This window comes from Corapipo altera, unplaced genomic scaffold, assembly GCF_003945725.1.
Source record: "Corapipo altera isolate COAL_440 unplaced genomic scaffold, ASM394572v1 56, whole genome shotgun sequence".
Lineage (NCBI taxonomy): Eukaryota > Metazoa > Chordata > Aves > Passeriformes > Pipridae > Corapipo > Corapipo altera.
The window spans coordinates 284,389-296,045 of record NW_020884896.1 but is presented as its reverse complement, the minus strand read 5'-3'; positions in this window follow the sequence as shown (position 1 = coordinate 296,045).

Below are 11,657 nucleotides of genomic sequence, written 5' to 3'. Positions count from 1 at the left end.
CTGCTTCTACTCCTTCCTCTGTATCTGTTCAAGCCCCATGGAGGATGGGGAGGGGGCACTGATGGAAACATCAGACAGGCAAGAAGGTCAAGGGGGTAGGCCACAAAAATCTCCAACCCCAGTAAGGAGGCTGCAATTATGGGTAATCAAGGCTGCTGCAAAGCTGCTGAGCTCTGCTATGCACTCAATCTGCTGAGCATGCCAGCCACAGCCCTCTGTGCAAGGGAAAGGAAGCTTGTCCTTGCACGCACACAATTCCCTGAGCACACGTGAGCTTCTTCTGCAAAAAGCAGTGAACATGGATTTTTGGGGGGTCTGGTAGCCACATGAACTCATCGTGGCAAAGCAGGTGGGACCTGTGTGGTGGCTGAGCCAAGCATCCCCTTCCCTCTTGGTAGCTCCAACTGGCTGTGCTATTAATGGGAACCAAAATCCTTGGCCCTCCCTCATGAAGTCGGGCTCTGACAAAAAGCCCAGCTTGCTCTCACTCTGCTCAAGCTGGCAAGACAATAGTCATCCAGTATGGTTTTGTGGCCTTTGCTCTTTTTTGTTCTTCCCTCTGCTTCTTACTCAAAAAGCAGGCTCAGGCTCTTGGAAGAGATCAGATAAACAAAAGCAGTCCTGGAGCCAAGGCTCTGGGCATTTTTATTCTGCATTAACAAAAACCCAACACTGGCTGCAGCTGTGGCTGGTTAGGTTTATGCATGTCTGAGACAACAAAATTCAGATTTGACTTGAACTTTCCCAGAGACTGGAATGTGCAGATCCAGGTCTTTGGTTATGGACTTGTCTATAAATAGCTTCTAGTGCTGATTTAGAATCTTTCATCAAATGTACTTTACAGTCTCAGGAGTGATATTTACATGTTCACATATGCCAAAGTACCCTATTTGGCTGCATGGAAGTCAGCAACGAGAATTTTATTGGCTTTAGCAACCTGAGCCAGGAACTGAAAAAATGCTCTTTCCCCCTATCCTCCCATTCCTTAAGAAACCACAGGCAAAGCATGTTGCCCATGCTGGAAGTTGTCTGATCTTTACTCTGTGAAGATCAGCCTTTGGAATAGGACTCATCTGAAGTTTCATCTGTTTCTGCAACAAATTCCCCTTCTCCCTGCACATTGAGGACCCTCCTTTTCACTGCAAGGGAGGTTGCACTGGAGTCCCCTAGCCAGGTATTACTCTGATTTCTGACTGCAGCACAGGAAAACTGTGAGACTATTAATGAGATGAACAAGTTCCCTGAAAGAAGTTTTCTCCTGGAAGGTTTTCCCTGAGACATAGATTGAGAAATGTTTTCTTTTAAGCTTCCAGAGATGCAGGATTGCATGAGTAAATACTTCGCTGAAGGTCCTTAGATAAGCCCATCTGTGTCTCAGCCACAGAGTCCACTCACTGAAGTGAGCTCTCCTCACACCAGCCTATCATTGCCATGTAGTAGCTGAGTTGCCCTTTGTCCATGCTGGTGTCCTGCATCTTGCTGATTCTGAGGCACAGACTGTCTGTTTCTTTGTGATAGAAATAGGGACCCTGCAGAAATGTCCTAGGTCCCATGACCCAGAACACCTCACATTGGATGTATACACTTTCCTCTGATGGCAGAGGGATATGGATTTAGAGCATGAGTTTTCCCAGAGAACACAGGAACATAGCTGTCAAGACATAGCCACATGTAATAAACACACGTGTTTGCTACAGGTTACTACATACAGCAAGTCTTTCTTTACTGATCATGCCTCATGCATTGTTAGGGTAAAATACTAAGTGCCCTCTAATGTTTTCTAGTCTCCATTTTTCAGTACATAGCAAGATGTTTTGAGCTAGAAGCAAGAGCCCCAAGATTCCCCTTCATCATCAAAGTCATATTTGGCCAACCAAAGCCAAGGAGAAAATATGGCAAGCATATGTGGTAGCTCATTCCCTTCAAAAACACAACTGTTGATGCTTTGTGCCTCTCTTTTCTTATGCATCAGGAATAGCTTAGCTAGCAGTGAATGTGCCTAGAGGTAGGGGTTGGTCCTGGTTCAGCTTTGGGGCTTTTTTCCCCCTATTTTTTAATGGATTTATGTGTAACATATGTTGGGATCCTCAGTGATACGGGGATTCCAACACATCAGTGAGGCTGTTGGTTCCAACTGGAAACGCCAAAATGTCCTCCACAGACAGGTGCCTTCAGAAGGTAGTTAATAAGCCTTGCAAGCCATCATCATGATGACAGTAGACTTTGGTTTACCATAGTTCACCAGGAGACTCCTGCTCCAGGAATGCATACAGCCTCTCTCTGAGACATCATGAGTGACAGCCCATCTACCAGGACAGTCATAGAGATCCTGCTGGGGTTTGTCTCTGCCCAAACTAGTGGGTGTGGCCAGGGACTACGCATGCCTTGAAGTACTTATCCTTCTCTAGGGAAAAAAGTGGGCGGGGAGAAACTGTAACTCTACAGGCTCTGGAGTTCTCCAGCTCTCCGTCTATTTTTGCCAATACTAATGGTTTGCATTGCTGAAGTGAGTCACAAGGCAAAGTATGAAATAGCTCATTTCCCTCCCAGCCATACACAGGAGCAAAGGAGCAGGTCTGCCTCTAACCCAGGCCAGCTGGACCCAGCACAGTCCTGGGAAGAGCAGGCAGGATGCTTCCCAGGTGGCCTCAGGCAGCGTCTCTGCCATGGTCTCCTGGAAGTTTATCCGGAGGATATGTTTTTTGCATTCCTCATGAATCATGTTGTTCTCCTTTTCCGGAGTCACGCACAGGTGGCAGCTGTCTGCTTCCTGTGGGTCTGAATTGCAGTCTGCTGGTGCCAAGAGGGGCTCTGAGGGGTTGATGGAGCACCTCTGCATTCACCAACTCTGCAGAGTTGTATTTGTGGGATGGCCCAGCCAGCACCAAGCCTTTTCTTCCCTCCTGTGAGGCTAGTGCAGGAAAATCAGGCTATGGCTGTTTCTCTGCCCTCCATTTTGTGCCTCAGTTTCCCTTGCTGTAAGGACAGATCCCAGCTCTGGCTATTTGAGCACTACAGCTCTGGACTCCTGACCAAGCAGTTTCAGCAATTGTAGCTGTGGTGGCTCGTCTCACACTTAGCAGCTGCCAGCTTTTCTCTCTGGATACCTTTGCAGCTCTGCCTGGGGCAGAGAGAAGAGACTGGAGAGGCTCCTATTGCTGGCCATCCACATGACTCATGTCTGGCATTCCGGTATTTTTGGTAGTTCAGGAGCAGCCCCAACTCAAGAGCAGGAAATAAGCATAAAAATAGCCTGTCGATGTGTTTGCAGCCAAGCAAAGTACATGATGTCTCTCTGCCAGCATCTGGCCCCAGCAGCCCCTTTCCTAACCAGCTTCTGGAGAGCTGCATGCAGGGGATGAGCTGTGAGAAAGCTCTTTTCTCTGCAAGTCTGTTGGTGCTCAAACAGCAGGCTGAGGTCAGATGTCACCTCTGAAGCCTTTTGGATTGTTATTGTAGGGTTTGTCCAGTGAGGGCTGACAGAGCCTTTTGCAGCATGGATGCCGTGAGACCCACAAGGATGCTGCCAGAAGATGCTGTTTGGCACGGCTGTCACTTCTGGAAGGGAAGCCACTGCACACAGGTGCTGGGACGTTATGGCATATGGTCCCACCCCAGAGGGGCCATTTGGGGTGGCATCCTGGCAGCGCTCAGAGCTCTGTTAAGGGCAGTGCTGGTCTGGGGCGAAGGAGGGAGGCAGCAGCCATGGTGGTGGGGACCACTGTAGGGCAGGACTCAGCAGTCTGTGTCCTACAGTGGAGCAGCCCACTTGGACTTCGCCAGAGCAGAGTGGGAAATCAGCCAGAACAGACTGGGAAACAGGCATTGCTTTAAAACAACAACAAAAAAACCTGATTCAAGCTGGTTTTGCTGTGGAAATCTTGCATAAACTGGCAGTTCTACTTCCAGCAACAGCCTCTTCTACTGCCCACAAAGTGTAAGTGCTGTCCTGGTGCCCTCTGTTCATCTGTCCTCTCTGGACCGTCTCACTTTCTGAGCCACTGCAAAGTCCACATGCTTGGCTGGAACTTGCACAGTTACTAAGCAGGGGGAAAATCCATACTTACCCTGGTAGACCAGGATGCTTTTGTCCACAGTGCTGCCAGTAATCTTAGAAGGGAGTGTATGCAGATGCATATCTATGTGATCAAAATGCTTCACCAAGACAGACACAGGCACACACTCCGGAGAGAGAACCATCTTCTGATAGAAATGGGAATTGGAAATGGGAATTGTAAAACTCTTCTGGGATAAGAGTTTTCATTTGTTTCCCAGTTACCATTGACTTGGGAAGCAAAGGGGTACTTTTACTGCCTGTATAGGAATTGCTCAAGTCTCTGCTGAGATTCTCAGAAACTCATAGGACCATAATCAGACCTAACAAGAGCAACCCCCCAGACATCATACAGTTTTTGCAGCAATATGGTGCTTCCACTAATGTCCAGCATTGGAGACGATGACTGTCTCTGAAGCCAACAGCATCTATTGTTACGCATCTTGTACCAAACCACCTCTCTGCAATTAAAAATGGTCAGATGGCTAAAGGCTGCAGCTAAGATTCAATTCTTGGATCGGGAAGGATTCAGTGTTCCTGGACCATTCAGTAGCAGAACCACAGCTAAGTAACTGTAACCTGGCAATCCCACTGCTCTGTGCTCTGTGTTTACACTGCAGGCTGATCCATGAAGGAAGCCTGGGATGTGCCTTGGAGCTGTCACCTTTCCTCCTTCTGGCACTCCTAGGCCTCTGACAAAACCACTCCCTCTCCAGCTTAATTTGTGCCTCTTTCCAGGCTCTCTCCTTCACCTTCCTCAGAGCTACTCCATGCTTGGCCATACCCCTGCCTCCTGCAGCTGCCATGCAGAGCCAAGCTGGTGATGCAGCAGTGTGCATGAGCCTGTGCTGTTTTCCACACTGGAGTTCATACAGGCACACTCGCTGAGCTGTGACCTGCTTGCTGTATCACTATCAAAGAGACACAGGTCAAACCTGAAATCTGCCAAATAAAATTTTCCTGGCAAACAAGCTCTGACTAGCGATCCTGTTTTTTCTTACACTTAACAGTGAGCTGATGATGATTCCTTGTCTGAAATGTTCTGCCCTCATTTATCACCTTTTTGACAAAATTTGGCACTGGAAATAACCCACAGTTTGGGACACAAGGTAGTCCATTGAGACATGAATGAATACTTGGTGCCATTCTGCAACTGAGACGCTGTGGTCCTGTGAGGCTGACTCTTGGGAGAGGTTATTTTGATTTCTTGCTCTCTCCATGACCCTGAACACCTCCTCTCTGGTTTGACTCAGTGGACTCTAATCATCTCAGTATCGCAGAAGGGCTGGTTTTAGATCACCCACCAACATCTGGAAGAGGTCTCTAAGAAAAACTTTCAACACTTGGAAGATTTTCAACTAACACAGCTAGACCACAGCCCTCAGTTTAAGGAGAGATGGCTGTTTCAGCAGTGGTATTGCTATTTTTAGGTCCTTTATAATAAATAAAGTCTTCTCTGTTATAAGATTATTTGCCCTCTTTTCTGTTCTTGTTACTACAAAAACAATTTATGAAATAAGTTGGTTTATCTTAGGAAGGAACAACCATTGTGTAAGCACACAGTAAAATGCAAACCCAAACAATTCCCCCTCACACATTCCCAGTAGCTGTGAATTTTTCAACAGGTCCTAGCAGCTGGCATCTGGGTGAGGGGAGGATGTATGTGTCCACATTGTTGTCGGATCTGGTTCAGCAACCTGTCCATACCTTAAATGGACAGGTTATCAAAGCCTTGCTTCTGCCCAACAGTGCAAGTGAATGCTTATGTTAAATGTTCCCAATCTGCTTATGTGATGAAGCTCATAGGTTCTTGAATAGAGACTGAATGCTATAGTCCCAAGAGAGAGAAGCAATACTTCATGTCTCTTTGCCTTTTTTTAACTTTGCCAAGATTTTGAGATGCCTCTTCTATGTCCACCAAGAGAGATCTGGATACCAGTTGCAGTGTTGCTGGTGTAACTGGCATGACCACACTGACTTCAGTGGTGTCACTGCAATTCTGCAGCAAAGGGAGGAGAACCAAAATCAACCAAAAGGCCATGCATCTGGCCCAGCTCAGACAGAAATGACTGGGGGACTTTCCACTGGTTTTACAGATGACAGAGGAACACAGAGAAGTATCTACACCTCATGGAAATGTTCTTCCTAGTGTATCAATTGTACACTTGTTTCTTTTGATGACCATGTCATGATAAAACATCATGTCCTAATAATATGTGCACTCTTTAAACCAGTGATTACTCTTTGGCTCCCTACTTCTTCAGACTCAACAGGGCCATGATCTGAAGTGCTTTAGGCCCTTGGTACTAGCACCAAGACACAATACTACTATGCAGTGCTCCCAGACTGTGCCACTGAGCAATTATAAGCCACCATTGCTAGACTAGTTGAACTAGTAGCATCTCACAGAGTGTTCTCGAGGATACTGTCTTCAGTGTAGCCAGCTCTAGGCTGGAATATGGCCACTTCAAAGCTCAAGGCAAACCAGTTGTGGAGAAGAACATGAAATAGAACACTAAATGCAATCAAAATGAGATATACAAGCAGACGAGGAGCCAATGCCAAAGCTGGTGTTCCCTGAAGCACTAGTAAGTATTACCTTTAATTTTACCAGAAAATCAGAACTGACACCATATCTTCTTGGTTTTTAACCTTAACTTCCTCCTTCAGTACAGATTACTCCGCAATCCTTGAACTCTGTGTGGATCTACAGTCATCCAGATGCAGCTGCTACTTTGGGGCAGTACTGCAAGACCAGCATCAGGGTGAGCCTGTGAGAGGAGCTGCTGGTTCAATTCCTGCTGCAGAGTGAAGCAAGCCACTAAGGGCTACAAAGGATGGCATCAGGTGTTGGTGGTCCCTGGTCCCAGCTGTGTCCAGCCTACCCCAGCCCTCACCAGGATAGTAGGATTTCTGAAGAGTTGTGATTGTCTCCTGTGCCTAACCAAAGGCTTCTCTCTCAGCTACGTAGTATGTGAGTTGTGCCTTATGACCCTGTCATAATGATATTGGTATATACCTTAGCTGGTCAAGAAGGCTGGACACTACACTGTACACCTTGCAGGCAGTGTAACAAACCCGCTATTTTCCTACCATAAGTAAAAGTAATTTATGTCTTCTCCCTACAAGCAAGCATGTAAAACCTGGAGAAAATCAGCTTGGTATCTTACGAAGACAGGCTGGCCATGCCAGTTAATGCAAGCAGTAAAGGGTATGGTGCTGCCTTGCTACAGGCAGCTGGACTCATACACATTCAGGGATGTGAGAAAATTTTTCTCTTTTTTAGTTCTTAGGTTGCTCTGTGTGAGTCTGTCTCCATCACAGGTAATTTCAAGCAGAAGAACTATGTTTAATTGTGTATATACATCTGTACTTACTCCATCAAGGAGTGCACAAAAACCCAATCCCCACAGAGGGAGGTAGGTACATACACAAAATATTTCACAGGCAAGTATCCAAAGACTTTCCAAATGCTGCCTATCACCTTCTGCTGGCATGAGAACTCCTGGCATCTGTCATGTCCCATCAGACCCAAGTGAGCCGCCTTTGACAATTTTGACTCAGAAGGTGCTTTCCTTAATTGGCCTTTGGGGTTAAACAAGTACAGCAATTGCCTGCTTTGTGTGGGGAACGGTTGTTAGGGCAACTGGGAGGAATTCTTTGGCACCAGTACAAACCCAAGAAAGGAATGAGCAGAAAAATGCTCAGCCGGAGTCAGGAGCAGTGCAGAGGCAGTGCAAGCCAAAGGGATGTGCTCTGCTGTGTCCGTGTTAGTGCCTCGCCCTCACTCTCCCACCCACAGCAGACAGACTCTGGGCAGCAAAGGTGATCCTAAAAGCAAAGTCAATGCACCCTTCACTAACCTTTGCAAACCTCTGGGTGGAGTCCCCACAACACTGGCTGTACCCACTGTTACCAGGGCTCAACCTCCTGAGCTACCGAGATGCTGAGGGGAATCAAGCCCTGAGTTTTTACTCTATTGCTTCTTCTGTGATTGAACATCCTCCACAACATACAGATGTGAATTTTCTCTTATGATACTTGGCTCATAGCTGCTTGCTGTAGTGAGGAAAGGAAAATGGGAAAATTAAGCTGTGTTACTGATTTTCAAATGGAAATAAACCTCTTTTGGGGTCATTTTCACTGTGAAACATGGTTCAAAAGCACAAGAGGAAAGGGCAGGGTGAGTAGTGAGCTGCCAGGTAGGTGAGTACAGGTTTTTTTAGGCTTTAGCAACTTTATTTTTGCATTATAGATACTCTTCTTGCTCAAAACTGCTGCCTTCACCATCTGACCCTTTTCCCCACCCAGCTCACACCTCATTTATAAACAGACAATAACTTTGTTTGGATTGGTTTGCTGGCAAATTTACACAGCTCTCCCATTTAGTGATCTGATTTCAGGTGATGGTGAACTGATTAGTATATGGAAAGGCATTTGCTCTTAAGAATTATGAGGGTATTCAGCTGCCTATATCCATTTAAGCAGGAAGAAAAGGAAGAAGAAAATAAACAAACAAAAAAAAGAGCAGCAGAAGATAGTGCGTGGTCTCTGGGCTTGTTTATATTGTGGCTTAAAATCTGCAGGATGAAACTAGTGTAGTTTGCACAGTCAGAGTGTCTGTCTGCAAGCTTCTGGGGCAAGAGACTGCTGTAAGATGCTGGAAGGTAGGGCCAAGTGCTGTTAGTAGTGGGTGTAGACCTAAAAGACTTGTAAGGAAGGGATAATGTTCAGACCTGGAAAGCATAGTGCTATGTGAGTTTGGTGATTTCTGTTATGCATAAAAAAAAATAATTCTGCAGTTTGCTGAACTGGATTCTTGTCAGAGCTTGAGTTCTACATGGTACCACTTACAGACTGGATTGGAGAAAGGTATCAATTTTGTAGCCTTGTAGCAGAAGACCTGTTTGGTCTAAGGGGTATGTTCTTCTTTCTTAAAATTTAAGTAGTTATGTTATATGATTATTATATTATTGCTTTGCACAACAATGTATCTTTGTGTTTGGTCTGGTTTTTCCTCAATTATTCTACTTGATTTCCAAGTTCCTGTCTGAAAAAACAAACAAATGCATACTTTGGGATGAAATTGCCAATGGACTGTGCTGGGTTTGATAGGCTCGAAAAGGTTCTATTAGAAGTGAAAGGAAATTGCTGTGCAGTTGAGAACCTGGTTTCCATAAGCTTTCATGTTCAAAGCAGTCAGCTCATGGCCTGAAACTTTGCCAGTACAGGGCCAGACTTCACAATTCCATAGAGAGAAAAAGGGGCTGCCTCTGTACCCTAGAAGACTTTAGTCATCCTGTGTCTAAATTAGAGCATCCTTTAGACTGCTGTCATTCAACCTAGAAGAGAACAGCCAGAATTTAATGGGTAGCAAAAGCTTCTTGAAGTAATGTCAGTCATGTACCATTCTAAGGCTATTGGCACCTTTTTGTTATGCCTTAAATATTTTTGCAATTTGAAAAAGGTTGAGCAAAATTCCGCTTGTGGTTTCTATTATGACATCCCTTGCTCTGACTGAGGATGTATCAGAGACAACTCCAATATTACTGATTCAAGCTTAGGAAGTCCCAAGGGTGAAGTAAAAAAAAACTAAGTATACTGGTACCTGCTGCATTTTATCTAGATGAAAACTGATTTGGACTAAATGGCTTAAAAATGCACAAGCCAAACCTGATTATGGTGCAAGGTGTTCTTTTGCTGGAGGTTGCTACCCACTCTTGCTGTGCTGGGCATATCAATAGGAGCAAGGACTCTATGAAAGCCTAGAGGAGGCTTGAGAAAGACATGCTACTGGTGTCTGTGCCCAGGGCGTGATTGATCCTCTTGCAGATAGCTGAGAGATGGCTGTGTTTTGTGAGGTACTACAGAACAAGTAAACACAGTCACTGAGACAAATTCTAACCACCTTAATATTATGTTGAGCAAAGTTTCTATAGACAGTCATGTCAGAGCATTTGGAGTTTGCTTTTCAAAATGGAGTAATACCTATAATGCAAGTATGACCTCTGGGGTGGCAGTGGCAACATTAAGACAGTTGGGCTTGGGAGAGCCCATGCATCATCTTCTGCCCCTTTTCCAAAGTTCTGCATTTTCCTGAGAGTAATCACTGAGCTGTATGGGAGGTTGTCCCTTGCATTGCTTACTGGTGCTGTAAAAGCTGTTTGTGTCTCTCTGGTATGCCATAGTAAAATCCATGAACCACAGATAGACTCACTCACGTGCACAGCATGAGTGTTAAGGGAGGGACAAGAAGTGCAATGAAGACAAATCTGTTCATGTTTACAGCTGCTCAGTTCAACAGTATATCAGTTGAATTTGTGGAAGCAAAAGGGGTATTGAACTCTAGTGTCTGCCTCCTGCTCCACTGGCCTGCGAGCGCTGACTGCTCTGGTCTTTATTCAGACTGTGCAGCCCTGCTCTGAGCCTTGCAGCAGGTTTCAGACTCTCTAGACCTTTCCTAGCCCATCTATATAGATTTCTTAAAACCTGGCCAGTGTTTCTATGCATTAAAATCTCCTGGTGTGTCGCTTCATATCCTTTGTAGTTCATGATGGCAAAAATGGCCACTTGGACTTTTTCTTATTTTCTGTCTGGTTTGGTCTTTGCTCTCCTCTGTGACCTATGGCTGTTTGCTGTAACTCTGTGACTTTCTGTTTAGAAGGGCTTCTTTATCCTTGGAGTCCTCAAGAAAGCTTACCTCCATGGCAAGCTGACCAAATTAAATCCCAACCCAGGGAAAAGGGCAGCAAATATTGGGATCCAGCAAAAGTAAATGCACCCTACTTGTGAAGGCACCTTACTCCCGGGAGGAGGAGGACTGAAGGACCGCTCATGAGCTCTCCTTGCTGTGTACTGTTGATCAACCTGCCTCTCAAACATGGCTAGAAACAAAGCCAGCGCAGACCCAGCAGCATGCTTGTTATACCAAGGGAAATGTCTCCTTCACAACTTGCCCTCACCATATGATGGATGTGTTGGAGGCAGCAGCTGCTGGCATAGCTCATTCTCTTGGGAACAGCCAGCGCAACTTCCCAGGCCATCAGAGACCTTTCTGAGTTAAGTGAAATAGCTGCGTGGGCAAAGGAAATAAGAGAGGCCCATAGCTTGGTGTTTACCCAGCATCCCATGTGTGTCTGTAAATGTGGGAGGGTACAAAGCTCCTACATAGCAAGGGTTAAGATATAGTTACTGGGAATGTTTCCATCAGGGTAGCTTCCCATTGAAAGTAAATAAATAAATGCTGGCATGGGTGGATTCTGACTAAAGTCTAGACAGGAAAATATTGCTACAACCATAAGATATTTCAGATGATTTCACAGAAACATTTCTCCAAATTAAAGTGCTTAGAGCTATTCAGCTGTTTGGGGGTTTGGGGTTTTTTTCTTTTTAAAAAAAGAAAATTTTCACACTCAGTTCCTAAGCCCTAACATGTCACAGCAGAAGGTGCAAGCTCTATGACCACTTTGCTGAGGCACTACTGAAAGCTTTTAGCCTTAGATATGCTGGTCCTATGCTACCCTAGAGATGGTTTGTGACTGATATTGTGAAAGTCTAGGTATAGGATGGGGGAACCTCCTAAGTCTCTGTACAATCTGATGTT